The 19585-nt window shown below is 43.8% G+C and overlaps 1 protein-coding gene and 1 long non-coding RNA gene across 4 annotated transcripts in view; one reads left to right on the top strand and one right to left on the bottom strand.

The window, feature by feature from the left end:
• Positions 1 to 19585, bottom strand: part of LMX1B (LIM homeobox transcription factor 1 beta) — a 156064-nt gene that overhangs the window by 73833 nt on the left and 62646 nt on the right. The gene's annotated exons all lie outside the window — the stretch shown is intronic.
• Positions 7281 to 19585, top strand: part of LOC142472349 (uncharacterized) — a 61585-nt gene continuing 49280 nt past the window's right edge. The window contains exon 1 of the long non-coding RNA XR_012789661.1: positions 7281 to 7456. This is a non-coding gene — a long non-coding RNA (uncharacterized LOC142472349). The remainder of the gene's footprint in view (positions 7457 to 19585) is intronic.

The raw sequence follows: 19585 nt of genomic DNA, 5'->3' as shown, positions 1-19585 counted from the left end.
ATATTGGATTTTTGCGACTGATTTCTAAAGACAAAATGTGAAATGAAAGGGAAATGTGCATTTTCTTGGCGTTAATTAGGGTTGCTAATTAATTTTGGTTAACGATTTGATCCAATTATCCACGCGAAAATACCATGCGCCTCCAGGCAAATTGTTTTATAAAACAATCTTTAGCAAAGTGATTCATTTTCTTCTGTGCCATTAGAAATTTTACTTAATTCATTTTTTTTTAAATATATAAATATATATTTATTTTTAAACTTCTTTTTTATTGAGTTTCAACAATTTAATGGTGGAAAAAGGGAAGGGTATTTGAACATCTTTATATATATATCATTCATTTAAAAAAATATGATTAAAGTTTGAAACTGGAATACCTGCTCAATTCATATAGATAGTATATAAAGGGAAATTAGCAGGCAATGTTTTTTTTTTGGTTTGGGGACATATCAAAATATAGATATATTTTTCTACAGAATATCTAGGGAAAAAATTGACCGGGATATTTCTTTTTTTGCAAATACAGCGGAAAATGTATATTCTCTATATTATAAAAATATGAAGTAATAGGAGGAGTTATAGGGAGCGGATAAATCGGGTAATAGGAGGTGTTAGGGAGCAAGTATATGGGATTGGAGGAGGTATTAGGAAGGGGTTAAATGACACAGATTATAATGGGTATAAATCTGTATCTCTATCCCTAATATTTTCCCTGATTAACAAATCCCATCAGACAAAAAAAAACAAACACTTTTCCCTCCTGTTTTAAACATAACATCTCCACCTAATCAACAATCTCCCCTAACATCTTTTTGTGCTGGAACAACCATTTGCTGTCAAACTGTCAATTAGATTGTAAGCTCCTCAGGGCAGGGACTCCTCTTCCTTAATGTTATGTTTATCTAAAGCACTTATTCCCATGATCTGTTATTTATATTATCTGTTATTTATTCGATTACCACATGTATTATTACTGTGAAGCGCTATGTACATTAATGGCGCTATATAAATAAAGACATACAATACAATACAATCACCCCTTTTTGCCAAACAGCTAAAAGTACCGGACAGCGTTGGAAAGAAACTGAGTTTGAGCCTTGCCCGGCCGGTTCACCGTATTGTAGGAGACGGTCTCTCCTTACACCGCGGAGGTAACCCGCCGGGTGCCCACCAAGCAGCACGCCCCCACCTAGCAGGCGTGTTTCACGCCCCCACCTAGCAGGCGTGTTTCACGCCCCCACCTAGCAGGCGTGTTTCACGCCCCCACCTAGCAGGCGTGTTTCACGCCCCCACCTAGCAGGCGTGTTTCACGCCCCCACCTAGCAGGCGTGTTTCACGCCCCCACCTAGCAGGCGTGTTTCACGCCCCCACCTAGCAGGCGTGTTTCACGCCCCCACCTAGCAGGCGTGTTTCACGCCCCCACCTAGCAGGCATGTTTCACACCCCCACCTAGCAGGCATGTTTCACGCCAGCACCTAGCAGGCATGTTTCACGCCCCCACCTAGCAGGCATGTTTCACGCCCCCACCTAGCAAGCATGTTTCACGCCCCCACCTAGCAGGCATGTTTCACGCCCCCACCTAGCAGGCATGTTTCACGCCAGCACCAGCTGCCCGGAGCACAGGGGCGGGTGACTGATGGAGGGGACATTTCCCATTAGAGACGCACGGGACAGAAGAATAAGCCTCCGCCACCTTCCCGCCCGGGGCCACCGGCTTTCAGCGGCAGCAACACGCCCGAGCTATAGAAACCTCCCGGAGTCCCACCATCAATCGAGTTAACAGAAGCAGCTAGAGGTGCCTGGGGCACTACTGACACCTTCCATTTGCATTGACATGCCCCGAGGGTTACCCGCCTCCTCCCACCAGCGCTAATAGTCTCAGGTGCCTCAGAACCATAACCCCCCCCCCCCCCGGGCTATCCCTGATCCTATTTAACAGACACAAATACTGCTATCTAAATAACAATTATTAGGGCATAATCCGCCGGAACGGATTGTCACCCTGTGTTATGTTCCCGGGGGAAGATGAGATGGGGGTCCCGGGAGGAAGGAGGATATGACTGCAGGAGGCTCGCTGCATGCGTTACCACGTGGTTACAGTGTGGGGAACGGGAGCCGCTCTCCGGTGCGCGGTGTATGCGGGGGCGGGGGTTCTCCGAAACCTCACGGTTAGCCGCAGGATGCTACCGGGGGCAAATCCCGCAGTCACCCTATTAGGGTGTCTGCAGCCATGAAATCACCCGGGCGATGAGAATAGCTGCCATGTGTCATATTTAAGGGTTTATTGTAGATTATTTGGGGCTGCAACGATGCTGTTATTCTGCATTATTTCACACCCCATGTTTTATATCGTCTGTTGGTAACTGGCATAATCATATATATTTCTAGGGAATTTCCACATGAGATTTTAATGGCAATTTCGGGACAAAAATCGAGTATTTTGTTTATATTTTTTATATATATATAAATAAATAAAAATGAAACGTCAGGAAACACAACAATAGATTGTTTAAAACCATAGACTCATTTTCATATCTAGATTTCTATTCTCTTTGGGCAAATAATATTATGAAAAAGCTGCAGGAATAAAAAGAATCAAAATATCACAGCTTTTTAGCTGTTTTAAAAAGAAGTACGCCTTAATATATTAAGTATATACAAATAAGTGTGTGTGTACACTTGTATGTATATACCTAATATATCATCTTTAAATGTGTATATATATATATATATATTATATATATATATACACACATTTATTTACATACTGTACTTTTATTTATATATAAATGTATGCGAGTGTGTGTATATATATATATATATATATATATATATATATATATATATAAAATATACATATACACACACATACAGAATAAATGAGTTCTTCAGTATTTATTTGGACAATTTATGCCATAGGACAAGCTTTCGAGAGTTCTCTCTTCCTCAGGTCAGCACTATCGCTACTGGACTAACACTTATTATATATATAATATAGGTATAAAAAAAAAGGACAAATTTTACCCGTTTCAAAACATTCCTCCCACCAACCAAAAATATCGCCAAATTTCGCCCGTTGTTAAAAAATCTGCTTAAAAAAAAAAAAATGCGCCCGTCTCACCGACCACACAGCCGAACGCGTAGAAATCTACCGCGGGTTCCGGGGAAAAAATATCCACGCGCGGCTATTACCACCGCAATTAAAAGGACATTTCAGGTAATTGGGGGATTTCCTTTATTTAGCATTCAATGAACAATAGTGAAAAATTGAACTGCAATAGTGCCGATCGGGCGAATGTTGATGGGCACTATTGCAGTATATACAGTATATGTGTAAATGTATATTATTCTAAGGAATTTATAATAAATAGAGATATAGAGAAATGTAATGAATATATATATTATATTAAAAAACTGTTAAAATTAACAATGTCACCTTTTTCAAAACCGAAAATGATGCTTGCAATAAACCTCCAAATAGCAGCGGTACTGTGTTCAATTGTTGTTTTTTTTTTTTTTTAATACCGATTGGGGCAAAGGTTTTTTTAATATTGAACTGCGTCTGAAGCAGAAAAGGAGAAAAATCTTTCCGAAATAATTCCCTTTTCCGTTAAATTCCTGAATTTGCGCACGAGAATAGCGAGGTTTGCGACATGTTTCGAAAATAGCGGTATAAAAAAAAAGACAAATTTTACCCGTTTCAAAACATTCCTCCCACCAACCAAAAATACCGCCAAATTTCGCCCATTGCTGAAAAATCTAATTTAAAAAAAAATGCGCCCGTCTCACTGACCACACAGCCGAACGCGTAGAAATCTACCGCGGGCTCCGGGGAAAAAATATCCACGCGCGGCTATTACCACCGCAATTAAAAGGACATTTCCGGTAATTGGGGGATTTCCTTTATTTAGTATTCAAGGAACAATAGTGAAAAAATTGAACTGCAATAGTGCCGATCGGGCGAATGTTGATGGGCACTATTGCAGCTTCATGAATAAGCTGTAATGTGATGAATTTGAAATGGGATTCTGCCTTCCGCTGCGGTGTGAGGGAGGCGTGAAATCTGCATTAAGGGTTGAAAAGCTGAAGTATTTTCAGTGGTTCTGAAAGGTTAACGTGATTGTTCTGGGAAATAACCGCGAAATTCTGTTTCAACCCAAAGCCCGTGTATATAAAACTTGCAGGGTGAATATAGAAAAGATAGAGAAAAGGCAAAAGCGCTCAAATGCCAGGCCAATGATGATATAATGCCAGAAGCACCGTTTTATTGTATTTTATCCTTGATAAAGAACGCTGTGACGTTCGAAACGCGTTGGATGGGTCTCGTGACACAATAAAGTACCCTTTTAACATATTTTGAGTTTGGGTCCTTTCCTGCACCATTCGGTTCGTGCACTCCTCCCAATTTTTTACTCCTGAATATAGAAAAGGACGGTAAGAAGATTGGGGGGGGGTTGTGGTCAGTGGTAGGGGGGAAAGTTTAAATAAAGCAATGCCATAATGAATTTCTGTCTGGACTATAATAAATAATTTGGGTTTAAATATTAGATATTGGGGACAGTATAAAAAGGAATCGACTCTCCCTCTATAAGTTCAAATCCACTATACAGAGTTTCTGCCTGAAAAGGGTTAGGAACGGCCTATAAATATAGAGCTGATTATTATTATATAATAATATACTATAGAGAGAGACGGGGGGGAGAGACGGGGGGAGAGAGACAGAGGAGGGGAAGGGAGAGAGAGAGAATGCGATAGGGACAGACGGGGGAGAGAGGAGGGGGAGAAAGAGGTGAGAGAGAAGAGGAGGAGATGCAGAAGAGAGTGGGGGAATAGGAGATGTAGAAGAGAGAAAGAATGGGATAAAGACGGGTTGGAGAGAGGGAGAAAGAGGAGGGGAGTGGGAGAAAGAGATGGGGGAGGGAGAGAGAAGGGGGGGAGATAGAGGGTGGAGGGAGAGAGGGGTGGTGAAAGAAAGGGGAGAGAGACAGGGAGGGGGAAGAGAGATGTAGAAGAGACTGGATCTTCACATTCCTTCAACATTTCCCCCCCCCCCCCCTTCCTTCGTTTCTCTCTTTCATGGCTGTTCTCTTTCCTTCCTCCCTGCGGATTTCCCCTCTTTCACTTTGTCTCTTCATTTGTTGCCATTTTCTGTCCTTCAACTTCTCTATTTCGTCCTTCCACGTTAAATAACCGTTCAATGCCCCCGAGACCCCACTACCTGTCTCTCCGTTCCCCCCCGAGACCCCACTACCTGTCTCTCCGTTCCCCCCCGAGACCCCACTACCTGCCTCTCCGTGCCCCCCGAGTCCCCACTACCTGCCTCTCCGTGCCCCCCGAGACCCCACTACCTGTCTCTCCGTGCCCCCCGAGTCCCCACTACCTGCCGTTCTATGCACCCCCCCCCCGAGACCCCACTACCTGCCGTTCTGTGCCCCCCGAGACCCCACTACCTGCCGTTCTGTGCGCTCCGAGACCCCACTACCTGCCGTTCTGTGCCCCCCGAGACCCCACTACCTGCCGTTCTATGCCCCCCCCCCGAGACCCCACTACCTGCCGTTCTGTGCGCTCCGAGACCCCACTACCTGCCGTTCTGTGCCCCCCGAGACCCCACTACCTGCCGTTCTATGCCCCCCCCCCCCGAGACCCCACTACCTGCCAAGTTTCACTATAAATCCTTTGGAAATTGGACGAGAACGGGGAAATATCCGTATTTTTACCCATTTGTATTTTCTTTAGCAAATTCAGTCTCCATTTGTCAGAAATAACGACATTTTTTCATTTTTGAATTTTTCCAAAATGTCTTTAAAAAATGCGTCCATCCCGTGACTAATGGTCAGTGATGGGGGCAGTGTGGGGGCGTATTTGGATCCGCAGCGGATCGTCCGGTTCCTTTGGGCCGTGGATTTCAGCGGAACAATGTCAAAACGGATTTGTAGAACCCAATCCATGGATTCAGCGATCGGTTTTTAAGAATCCGCCAACGGGTCGTATCCAACGGTGGTTTCTGATGAATCCGCACGGATTGAAACCAACCAAATCCGTTTACGGATTTTACAGCGCGAAACGGAATTTGGGGGTAACATCAGCGAAAACCCGGGAAACCAATTTGGCCGGATTCTCCCGTACACTGGTTTTTTTGTTGTTGCAAAAATGGTAAAAAAAATTGCAATTTACCGTGTTTCCGAGCGAAACGTTTGTACATATCGTATACATAAGCCGCCAATGTAACGAAAAGATGTGTTTTTTCCCAGCCCAGAAACCCGAATTTTGCTTCGTTTGGAAGTCATTCAGTTGGGCTTGTTTAGTTTTCCGTTGTTTTTAATAAGCTGGGCGAACATTTTCATTCACAAACAAAAAACAAAAAAAACACAAACGTCTGCGAAAAAGTTTTAAGTTGAAAAATGTACAAACGTTTTTCCTGATTCGCTTTCAGTTTGGTTTCCGTCATTCCAAACCCAAAATCCCCAAAACGACAAAAAAGCAAGAAAACCAAAGCAGTTTATTATTGTTATTATTATTATTGTTATTATTATCATTATTATTATTATTATTATTGTTATTATTATCATTATTATCATTGTTGTTATTATTATCATTATTATTATTATCAATATTGTTGTTATTATTATTATTGTTATTAATAATATTATCATTATTGTTATTATTATTATTATCATTATTATTATTGTTGTTATTATTATTGTTATTATAGTTATTATTATTTTTAACCAAAACCAAATAGTGAGTGAATTCGCCACCCTCACTGTTATACTGGGGACCTGACTTCAAATGCTGACAGAGTAAATTACATGTCACGTCCAGTTAGGGGAGGAGTTATAGGAACAGATAGGGGAGGAGTTATAGGGAGAGGTTATAAGAGCAGTTAGGGGAGGAGTTATAGGAGCAGTTAGGGGAGGGGTTATAAGAGCAGTTAGGGGAGGAGTTATAGGAGCAGTTAGGGGAGGAATTATAGGAGCAGTTAGGGGAGGAGTTATAGGAGCAGTTAGGGGAAGAGTTATAGGAGCAGTTAGGGGAGGAGTTATAGGGAGCGGTTATAGGATCAGTTAGGGGAGGAGTTATAGGAGCAGTTAGGGGAGGAGTTATAGGGAGAGGTTATAGGATCAGTAAGGGGAACAGTTATAGGAGCAGCTAGGGGAGGAGTTATAGGGAGCGGTTATAGGAGCAGTTATAGGAGCAGCTAGGGGAGGAGTTATAGGATCAGTTAGGGGGGAGTTATAGGATCAGTTAGGGGAGGAGTTATAGGATCAGTTAGGGGAGGAGTTGGGGGAGGAGTTATAGGAGCAGTTAGGGGATTGGCTGCTCTGCACAGTATTATAATAGGATGTATCACAGTTTGTGTCTGTAACTGCCGCTGTTCCCCTCTCTCTCTGCGCCAGGTCTGAGGCGGCGATAACCTCCGTGCCGGAGAGATCAGCGGCCGCGGGACGGCCCTCAGGTAACCCGTCTCGTACGTCCGACGTAAACGCAAACTCAGGCAGCATCAACTTGATACCAATCCCCCAAATATCATAAAACACGGAAACACATTCTACAAAACCCCCCGAAACCTGCACTTCTCCACGGAAACACTTCCAAGCGCCCGTCTCCCCCTCTCCCCACAACCAGGGAGAAGACACAGCATTTCCCTACAGCGAATGCCCTTTATTCTTCCTTCGAATGAATAATAAGATGGCTTTTGTTTTCTCCCCCCCCCCCCAGCACCCCCCCCCCCCTGCCACGCCGTGGTTTCTCGTGGTAATAGAACCGTATTTATCTTAAGCAAAGAGTCTGACAAAACGCCCCATTGTAATGCGATAAAGGAAACATTTATAATGTGTATCTCTCCCGGGCACTTACACCCTAACTGCTTATGACAAGCTCATTTCGCTGCTCTGTGCATATGGCTGACTTTAAACTGGTTACTTAAAGCCGTGATGGATGAGCGGGCGCGTAACCTCGTTTGGGGAAACGGCTTTGTGCCCGAGATCTCATTTCTGCCTGCTAATGAATTAGATCTAATTAGGGGATCCCTGATCCAATTGAGACGTTGACAGTTTGTCCGAAGCCCGGGTCTTTGTTGGTGCGGACGCTCGGCATTGTCCTACGGCGACCCTACAGAGGTACGGATGTTTGGGGGTTGTGCCCTTCGCTGCATGAGCAGCTGATCCTGTCATCCAGGGGGGGGCTCATATTCAAAGACTTTCCCTCCCCCCCCCCAACAGGTCAGGTTTTCAGGATATCCCTGCTTCAGCACAGGTGACTCAGAGGCTCAGCTCAGTCGACTGGCCAGCTCCAGTTCTCAAGGGCCACCAACAGGTCAGGTTTTCAGGATGTCCCAGATCCGGAACAGCAATCAGTCTTTGACTGAGCTCCTGATTGAGCCACCAGTGCTGAAGCTGGGATATTCTGAAAACCTGACCTGTTGGGGAGTGGGGGGGGGGGGGTTTGAGGACTGGAGATGAACACCCCTGCAATAGTGTATAGGGGCAGCTGATGTGTGTAAGAAGGAGATCCGGACATGTAAGAGGGTTATCCCGTAAAATCCTACAGTTAGAGGTGTCTACGCAGCTGGGTGAGTTACCCTATTATGGGAAACACTTAACCCTTTAACAGCAATGTGGTTACACGACAACACTGGACCTGTTTAACAAGATTCGCAGAATACCGCCCCCCCCCCCCCCCCTGTCATATTACTCATCGCTCCGAAAGGTCCGGTTCTGGCAAGGGGCGGCGTGTGCGGAAGGCGGATCAGCACAGACTACCCCTGCAGCCCCACAACTTCAATCTCGTGTCACTCGGGGGAAAAAAGCTGTTGAATAATACTGATCATGATTATTTCCCAAGCCCTCTGCTGCTAGTTGGGGCAGCGGGACGTCGCTGTGGGGTAACTTTAAAGGCAACTATCGAAATGATAAAAGTAACGCTTAAAACACATCCCCTTTATTCTGCCGTCCCGCACTGCTAGCAAAGGGCTGGGGCCCGAGGTCAGGATTTACTGAAAGGCTGCAGGAAGGGACCTATAGTATAGGATACTCGCGCTTACGTCCCTTCAGCAGGCAGCACAGTGCTGTGTTCCAAGACCCTACAAAGGGTCTGATCAGACACACACACAAAAAAAAAAAGTCTTATCTTAATCTTTTCACTCTCAGAAAACTCCCGACCGAATAAGCGTGAGGGGATTAGCAGTTTTGTTAATTTGGGGATTAAGATTTGATAGGATTAAATGAAATATCAACATATATATATAAAAAATAAATAATATAAATCATTGAGCAGAGAATAAACTAGAGAAAAAACCCTATTGTACGGTACGGGGGAAACAAACTAACAAGCCTCGGAAACGGCCCTATTCCAAAAGAGACCCCGGAAGCTGAAGTGTCCGTTATCTATGTCTTGTGCTTGACACCTTATTTTAAAGGAACCTAATCTTCGCTGAATAGAAAATAACCCAGGGACCTGGGGGCTGCAATTACATGATAATTACGCCTTAATGATGGATTGGGCTCTTCTGAGCTTGAAGGGGATCTGTCCCAATACTAATAGGGGCGACACAATTCTCCACTTGAGACTGAAGGATTTTTTATCTTATCTGCACGGATAATCTACTTAAAGTGCTGACAGTGAGAGGATGCCTGCGCCTTTACCGGTCAGGCTTAACCCCTGCACTGCCTTTCAGGAATTATATGGGGTAATGGGAGGAGTTATAGGGAGCGGTTATATGGGGTAATAGGAGGAGTTATAGGGAACGGTTATATGTGGTAATAGGAGGAGTTATAGGGAACAGTTATATGGAGTAATAGGAAAAGTTATAAAGAGCGGTTATATGGGGTAATAGGAGAACTTAGGGATAGGTTATATGGGGTAATAGGAGGAGTTATAGGGAGCAGTTATATGAAGTAATAGGAGGAGTTATAGGGAGCGGTTATATGGGGTAATAGGAGGAGTTATAGAGAGCGGTTATATGGGGCAATAGGAGGAGTTTTAGGGAGAGGTTATACGGGGTAATAGGAGGAGTTATAGGGAGGGGTTATATGGGTAACAAGAGGCGTTATAGGGAGAGGTTATATGGGTAACAGGAGGAGTTATAGGAAGTAATAGGAGAAGTTATAGGGAGATGTACACACGCTGCTCTGTGTATAATACAGATACACGCTGCTCTGTGTATAATACAGATACACGCTGCTCTGTGTATAATACAGATACACGCTGCTCTGTGTATAATACAGATACACGCTGCTCTGTGTATAATACAGACACATGCTGCTCTGTGTATAATAAGGACACATGCTGCTCTGTGTATAATACAGATACACGCTGCTCTGTGTATAATACAGATACACGCTGCTCTGTGTATAATACAGATACACGCTGCTCTGTGTATAATACAGATATACACTGCTCTGTGTATAATACAGATCCACACGCTGCTCTGTGTATAATACAGACACATGCTGCTCTGTGTATAATACAGATACACGCTGCTCTGTGTATAATACAGATACACGCTGCTCTGTGTATAATACAGATATACACTGCTCTGTGTATAATACAGATACACGCTGCTCTGTGTATAATACAGACACATGCTGCTCTGTGTATAATAAGGACACACGCTGCTCTGTGTATAATACAGATACACGCTGCTCTGTGTATAATACAGATACACGCTGCTCTGTGTATAATACAGATACACGCTGCTCTGTGTATAATACAGACACATGCTGCTCTGTGTATAATAAGGACACATGCTGCTCTGTGTATAATACAGATCCACACGCTGCTCTGTGTATAATACAGACAAAGTGCTTTGCACGAAACGCGTTGAAGGGCTGCGTCCCTCTTTTTATGCCTTGCTTCAAATAAAGAAAGTTTTCGCCAGACCTGCCTTCGTTTTTGGATGCTGTGCGCTACACAACCATATCTCTATAATACAGATACACGCTGCTCTGTGTATAATACAGATACACGCTGCTCTGTGTATAATACAGATATACACTGCTCTGTGTATAATACAGATACACGCTGCTCTGTGTATAATACAGACACATGCTGCTCTGTGTATAATAAGGACACATGCTGCTCTGTGTATAATACAGATACACGCTGCTCTGTGTATAATACAGATACACGCTGCTCTGTGTATAATACAGATACACGCTGCTCTGTGTATAATACAGATATACACTGCTCTGTGTATAATACAGATCCACACGCTGCTCTGTGTATAATACAGACACATGCTGCTCTGTGTATAATACAGATACACGCTGCTCTGTGTATAATACAGATACACGCTGCTCTGTGTATAATACAGATATACACTGCTCTGTGTATAATACAGATACACGCTGCTCTGTGTATAATACAGATACACGCTGCTCTGTGTATAATACAGATCCACACGCTGCTCGGTGTATAATACAGACACATGCTGCTCTGTGTATAATACAGACACATGCTGCTCTGTGTGTAATACAGATACACGCTGCTCTGTGTATAATACAGATACTGGCTTCTCGGTATGTAATACAGACACACGCTGCTCTGTGTATAATACAGACACATGCTGCTCTGTGTATAATACAGACACATGCTGCTCTGTGTATAATACAGATACACGCGCTGCTCTGTGTATAATACAGATACTGGCTTCTCGGTATGTAATACAGACACACGCTGCTCTGTGTATAATACAGACACATGCTGCTCTGTGTATAATACAGACACATGCTGCTCTGTGTATAATACAGATACGCTGCTCTGTGTATAATACAGACACGCTGCTCTGTGTATAATACAGATACTGGCTTCTCGGTATGTAATACAGATACACATTGCTTACTTCTATAGAAGAGAAGGATGAAAAAAGAAAGGTACATTTATATAGATACAATAGGGCTGAGTTGGTAAATCTGGTGTTTTGAGCTCAGAAAGTAATGCTGTTTCAACACTCCAGACAAATGAGATTCTACTCCCTAGCTAATTAATTTTCCACTCCACGCTACTCCGTACGTCCCCCTCGTTCCTGGTTTGCCGAGTTCAGCTTAGCTTCACTGGTCCGGTGACTCCCTCCCCTTCATCCGGACCCGTTCGTAGACGACATAAGCAGAATTTGTTCACAGAACTCTCCCCCCCCCCCCCCCCGTAATTAAAACTAAACACGCTTGCTTTGGAAAACAGACTCTCCTGTCCAACGCACTGGTGTTTAGACGCCCGGGAAAATTCAGCACAAGCAGTTTTTGGGGTCAGCGGGACTACGAAATGAAGGGGGCGTTTGATGGCGGTTAAGAATATCTCTTGGATTCTTTGTAACCCTTTTCGCTGCTGGACGGGCCAGTTATCCAATCCGGCCAGAGACACAAAATTAGATGGTAAAAAAAGCAACTCGTTAACCACTACACCGCACTGCTGACCTAAGAGATGAAAAATTGGGGTGCCAGGGTTTTTTTTTTTTTTTTTAACATGTAAAGTATTATAAAGAGAAAATGTGAAAGTAAGGGGAGTGCAGTGTGATTTATATAAGTGAAATATAGAATATATAATGGCTTCAATAAGTGTAATAAATATGGATGTTAAAGCAGCAGTTCAAGCAATATCCTACGTGTGTGTTTTTTTAATAAATCAGTTCTGTACTATGAGAAAATACTTGTCGCATTAAAAAAAATTTTTTTTTAAATGTTTTAAAAACATTTTTAATGTTTCTAATGTAGGAAGCATTTCCAAAGTAACTGCCCCCTTCTGATAGGCTCTGGCTCGAGCCCCGCCCTCTCTCTAGCAGTGCACCAATTGTATGTAGTAACTGCCCAGTCACATAATATTGCTGGACTACATTGCCCACAATGCTGTGCAAGAACTGAATTAAGTAGCCCAGAGCAAGCAATGGATTACAGGAGAACAGATCGATCTGCAGCTTAGTGTATCACTTGTCAGTGTGCAGAGTGTATTAATGCACATATTGAATAGGGAAAAAAAAAAATATATATATATATATATATATATATTTTAGAACTGCAGCTTTAAAGCAATTTCCTCATGGGCAGCAAGCAGGGCTCCCCTGCTGGGTCTCACAGATAGAGAACAAAGGAGAAAGTCCAATGGTGCAGATAGTACAGGTGGATTTATGTGACGTAGATTTTCAATGATCACATTCACATTTTGGAAAATGCAAAGGACAGTGTACAGGGGGCATTTTGGGGTCTTGTCTGGCAGGTCCTTGTCCAGCCCGCAATCTTGTGTAGGAAACAAGAAAAAAGCGCAAAACGCAAATGGTGAAGTATATCAAAATATTTTTAAGTAATAAAAAGGTGAGTATTCTGCGTACATCAAAGATATAGAACATTCGCATTTACGTGCATCAATACACGAAATTACCACACGGCACTCATCAGGGGGGAGGGTTAGGGGGATGTCTGTCTGGTGAGTTGTCTCCCGCAGTTTCCAGATGTCATCTGGGACATTCACGGTAACAGCGACCTGCACCCAGCATCCAGACCGTCCGGGGAATGAAGATGGTAAAACCACTTGATCGTCTGTCCCGTAATGCACACTTTGTGTGTAGTCCAAGGAAAGTTCCTGTACTCGTCAGCCAGTTGGTTGGTAACGCGAGCACACAGAGAAGTGTTCACACCAGGCAATCTGACCGGCACTCGGCAATGACGGGCCGCCTCGGTGTTCGCGCATCAATATGACGTCACACGGAAAGGGCGCAGCTTACACAGTACGCACCCGAGCGGTGTAACTAGGGGCTAATGGCACAGGAAAAGTGCCTAACTACTCCCTTATACACAATACTGGTAAGAAAGGTATTAAAAGGTACCACAATAAAACAAAATATAATCCTATGCGTTTCGTAGCTAAAAAGTGCTACTTCATCAGGTTCCGAGTGCCGGTCAGATTGACTGGTGTGAACACTTCTCTGTGTGCTCGCGTTACCAACCTACTGGCTGACGACTACAGGAACTTTCCTTGGACTACACACACAGTGTGCATTACGGGACAGACGATCAAGTGGTCTCACCACCTTCATTCCCCGGACGGTCTGGATGCTGGATGCAGGTCGCTGTTACCGTGAATGTCCCAGATGACATCTGGAAACTGCGGGAGACAACGCACCAGACAGACATCCCCCTAACCCTCCCCCCTGATGAGTGCTGTGTGGTAATTTCGTGTATTGATACACGTAAATGCGAATGTTCTATATCTTTGATGTACGCAGAATACTCACCTTTTTATTACTTAAAAATATTTTGATATACTTCACCATTTGCGTTTTGCGCTTTTTTCTTGTTTCCTATTTCTAGTTCGCGGGAGTGCCGAGCCAGGCTTTAATGATAGCAGCATACGCCAACACCAACGGTTTTGTATGGTTTATATACATTTTTCACTTTCACAGTAGGGTTGTGCCTTATATTATGTGTTCAGTGTAACAACGATTTATAAGGACCAGTTGTTTATGTGTTTCACTATTAGACATAGTCTTTTACACGATTGAGTTATCTTTTGGGTTGTGCACTTATTTTTTGTCTATACGCAATCTTGTTTGCCTCTCTCCCTCCTCGTGGTTCAGGGGAACGCCGGGGAGCGCCGGTTAACACCGGGGAACGCGATGAGGGAGAGGGGCACACAAGAGTGTGATCATTATCTACATCACTTGAACGTAGAGGTTGTTCTTTCTGGGGTTTGAGCTGCATCCCTAATTATTTAAGTCACCAAATATGTTTTCACTAGCGCCGAGTTATTTTGCACCTTATCGAGTATCGTAAAGCGGCCGGTAAGTGTTAGCAGGTAGTTTTGTTAATGATTTGCCAATGCTAACTGGCTTCCTTCAGCTGGTTTGTTCCTGGGATCCTCGACGAGACGCAGTGATTCTGTATCTTCTCGTATACAGTACTTGTTCTCCTATATCCTTTAGGGTTTGGGTCAAAATGACTTCCCAACGAGGGGAAAGGGAGCCACACTATTGTGAAACACAGATACATACAGAAAAAATATTATAATATATTCAAAAGGGTTTTGTTTTTTTTAAAGACTTATATGACATTTATTTTGCTGCTTAAATGGGGTTTTCCAGTTTGGCCCTGGGAGGGATATCAAAATTAAAGGTGCAATCCGGACAGAAAACAATCTTTTGTAAAGAATTGAACCGGCTCCCGTAAACAGATCTAACCACGCTAGTAGCAAAGATTGGGCAGTTTTACTTTTTTTAATGTATTAGAAAGTGCTTTCTTTGGGGCCTCGGCATTGGGACAACCACCGTGTCCAGATCAGAGAGCCCATAATGATTAGGAGAGGAGGAGAGAGTGGGTGCTGCCTGCGCAAAGTGATCAGCATTGTGTGTACACACTACTCTGTATAATAAAGATACGCTGCTCTGTGTATAATACAGATACACGCTGCTCTGTGTATAATACAGATACACGCTGCTCTGTGTATAATACAGATACATGCTGCTCTGTGTATAATACAGATACACGCTGCTCTGTGTATAATACAGATACACGCTGCTCTGTGTATAATACAGATACATGCTGCTCTGTGTATAATACAGATACACGCTGCTCTGTGTATAATACAGATACACGCTGCCCTGTGTATAATACAGATACACGCGGCTCTGTGTATAATACAGATACACGCTGCTCTGTGTATAATACAGATACACGCTGCCCTGTGTATAATACAGATACACACGCTGCTCTGTGTATAATACAGATACACACTGCTCTGTGTATAATACAGATACACGCTGCACTGTGTATAATACAGATACACGCTGCTCTGTGTATAATACAAATACACGCTGCTCTGTGTATACTACAGATACACACACTGCTCTGTGTATAATACAGATACACTCTGCTCTGTGTATAGTACAGATATGCTGCTCTGTGTATAATACAGATACACGCTGCTCTGTGTATAATACAGATACACGCTGCTCTGTGTATAATACAGATACACGCTGCTCTGTGTATAATACAGACACATGCTGCTCTGTGTGTAACACAGATGCACGCTGCTCTGTGTATAATACAGCTGCACGTTGCTCTGTGTATAGTACAGATACACGCTGCTCTGTATAATACAGATAGACGCTGCTCTGTGTATAGTACAGATTCACTTCTCTGTATAATACAGATAGACGCTGCTCTGTGTATAGTACAGATACACTGCTCAGTGTAGAATACAGATACACGCTGCTCTGTGTATAATACAGATACACTCTGCTCTGTGTATAGTACAGATACGCTGCTCTGTGTATAATACAGATACTCTGGTCTGTGTATAGTACAGATATGCTGCTCAGTGTAGAATACAGATACACGCTGCTCTGTGTATAATACAGATAGATGCTGCTCTGTGTATAGTACAGATACAAACCTTTTAACACTGATGGATTAGGAATGTTTTGACACAGGATACTTAAAGACAATGTTATTTTAGGCATCACCTTCACTTTTGCTGACTATAATACCTTGTCACAGGGAGGTGATATATCAATATTTATATTACTGCTTTAGTGCTGATCAGTGCCGTGTGGGAGGCAGAAATTGCGTATTATTCTAGCAAGTCAAATAACTATATGAAATAACTTTTGTAATGTAGCTCACATAAACGGGATTAAAATCTCCTACGGCGCGGGGAAGACGCTCTGTGTCTTATTTAACATGGACCTCAGTGCCGTAGGAGAGAATTCCCACTTAACCCTGTCACTGCCATAATACACTTTGCCCCTAGGAGGGACTGACCCCTTAACCATGTCACTGCCATTAGTACACTTTGCCCCTAGGAGGGACTGACCCCTTAACCATGTCACTGCCATTAGTACACTTTGCCCCTAGGAGAGACTGGCCCCTTAACCATGTCACTGCCATTAGTACACTTTGCCCCTAGGAGGGACTGACCCCTTAACCCTGTCACTACCATTAGTACACTTTGCCCCTAGGAGGGACTGACCCCTTAACCATGTCACTGCCATTAGTACACTTTGCCCCTAGGAGAGACTGGCCCCTTAACCATGTCACTGCCATTAGTACACTTTGCCCCTAGGAGGGACTGACCCTTTAACCATGTCACTGCCACTAGTACACTTTGCCCCCAGGAGGGACTGACCCCTTAACCATTTCACTGCCACTAGTACACTTTGCCCCCAGGAGGGACTGACCCCTTAACCATTTCACTGCCATTAGTACACTTTGCCCCTAGGAGAGACTGGCCCCTTAACCATGTCACTGCCACTAGTTCACTTTGCCCCTAGAAGGGACTGACCCTTTGAGTTTTTCTTTTGGGACATATGATAGTATTTCTCTTTGCTAGTAACATTACATTGCAGGGAGTTCTGGATACATGGATGATATTACATACCCTCACAGATCTGTGTTAGATATTCTTCATACCAAGGTGGCCTGTGGAGGAGGGTTACCCTCACATTACCCTCTTTTCTTTCTTCATTTCGGCTTCAAAACAGACTATATATTGCACCAAGGTGCTGTCTGAGGAGTGTGTGAGATGGGTGTGTGGGATATGTGGGATGTGTGAGATGGGTGTGTGATATGTGGGTGGGGTGTGGGTGTGTGAGATGGGTGTGTGGTGTGTGAGATGGATATGTGGGATGTGTGAGATGGGTGTGTGATATGTGGGTGGGGTGTGAGATATGTGGGGTGTGGGGTGTGTGAGATGGTTGTGTGAGATATGTGGGGTGTGTGGGATGTGTGAGATGGGTGTGTGATATGTGGGTGGTGTGTGTGAGATATGTGGGGTGTGAGATGGGTGTGAGTGGTGTGTGAGATGGTTGTGTGAGATATATGGGGTGTGTGACATGTTTGTGTGGGATTTCTGGGATGTGTGAGATGGGTGTGTGGGGTGTGTGAGATGGGTGTGAGGGTGTGTGAGATGGGTGTGAGGGTGTGAGATATGTGGGGTGTGTGAGATGGGTGTGAGGGTGTGTGAGATGGGTGTGAGGGGTGTGTGGGAAGTGTGAGATTGGAGTGTGGGATATGTGGGAAGTGTGAGATGGGTGTGAGGGGTGTGTGAGATGGGTGTGTGAGATATGTGGGGTGTGTGAGATGGGTGTGGGGGGGTGTGAGATGGGTGTGTGAGATATGTGGGTGTGTGAGATGGGTGTGGGGGGGTGTGTGGGAAGTGTGAGATTGGAGTGTGGGATATGTGGGAAGTGTGAGATGGGTGTGGGGGGGTGTGAGATGGGTGTGGGGGGGTGTGAGATGGGTGTGTGAGATATGTGGGTGTGTGGGATATGTGGGATGTGTGAGATGGGTGTGTGAGATATGTGGGGTGTGTGAGATGGGTGTGGGGTGTGTTAGGGTGCCGTATCCAGCCATGTCAGGCGGGAGGAATCATTTTCAAGCAATCGTCGATGAGTTGCTGGCCCCGCAGGCAGGGAAGGGGTTAATAACGCCTGCCATTTCTAGCTGCTGACCCATAATGCACCTGATGCTCTTTAACAACTGAACATATTCACTAACACACTAATATACTGATACACACACACACACACACAAACACACTGATACACACGCATATATATATACACACATATATATATATATATATACATACATATATATATATCTCAGCCTGTATATCCCAGCCTGTATATCTCAGCCTGTATATCTCAGCCTGTATATCTCAGCCTGTATATCTCAGCCTGTATATCTCAGCCTGTATATCTCAGCCTGCATATTTCAGCCTGTATATCTCAGCCTGTATTTTTCAGCCTGTATACAGTATCTCAGCCTGCATATTTCAGCCTGTATATCTCAGCCTGTATATCTCAGCCTGTATATCTCAGCCTGTATATCTCAGCCTGTATATCTCAGCCTGTATATTTCAGCCTGCATATTTCAGCCTGTATATCTCAGCCTGTATATCCCAGTTTATCCCACGGTCCCACCTGTTATTCTGTTACCGCTTTAATGTCTCATGGGGCTCCCAGTTTGGGAACCGAACGTAAACCCCATCATTTAAATTCTTGGGATGGTCCTAGAATCCTGAAGTGAGAGCAGGACCCTTGGTTCCTGTGTAACTGCTCAGCTATGCAATGCCTTCAGTTACAGCTGCTAGTCCCTTGTGCAGTGCAAAGCATTCTGTTTCAGTACATGACACAGAGTCCAACTCCGAACACATCATATCTTTGCATCTGTACCAATTGTTTCATCACAAGGTCGCAGGAAATGTTCCCAAAGTTTTCTCATTTAAACAAATGTATCTGGGAAACATATATTTGCCGGGACTCCTGCGGGTCACCAGAGTTGGGGACAGGGGTCTGTTCTCAGTGAAACACACACAACATAAGCATCGGGAATTGCACAAATACTGTGATACTTACTGTAACCTGGGTAACTATGAAACTAGGTAACTATGAAACTAGGTAACTAAGTAACTAGCTAACTATGAAACTATGTAACTAGGCAACTATGAAACAAGGTAACTATGAAACTAGGTAACTATGTAACTAAGTAACTAAGTAACTAGCTAACTATGTAACTAGGCAACTATGAAACAAGGTAAATATGTAACTATGCAACTACGAAATTATGTAACTATGTCATTATGTAACTAGGTAACT

This window comes from Ascaphus truei, chromosome 21, assembly GCF_040206685.1.
Source record: "Ascaphus truei isolate aAscTru1 chromosome 21, aAscTru1.hap1, whole genome shotgun sequence".
NCBI lineage: Eukaryota > Metazoa > Chordata > Amphibia > Anura > Ascaphidae > Ascaphus > Ascaphus truei.
The sequence above is the reverse complement of the archived record's forward strand: the minus strand, read 5'-3'. Positions and strand labels throughout refer to the sequence as shown.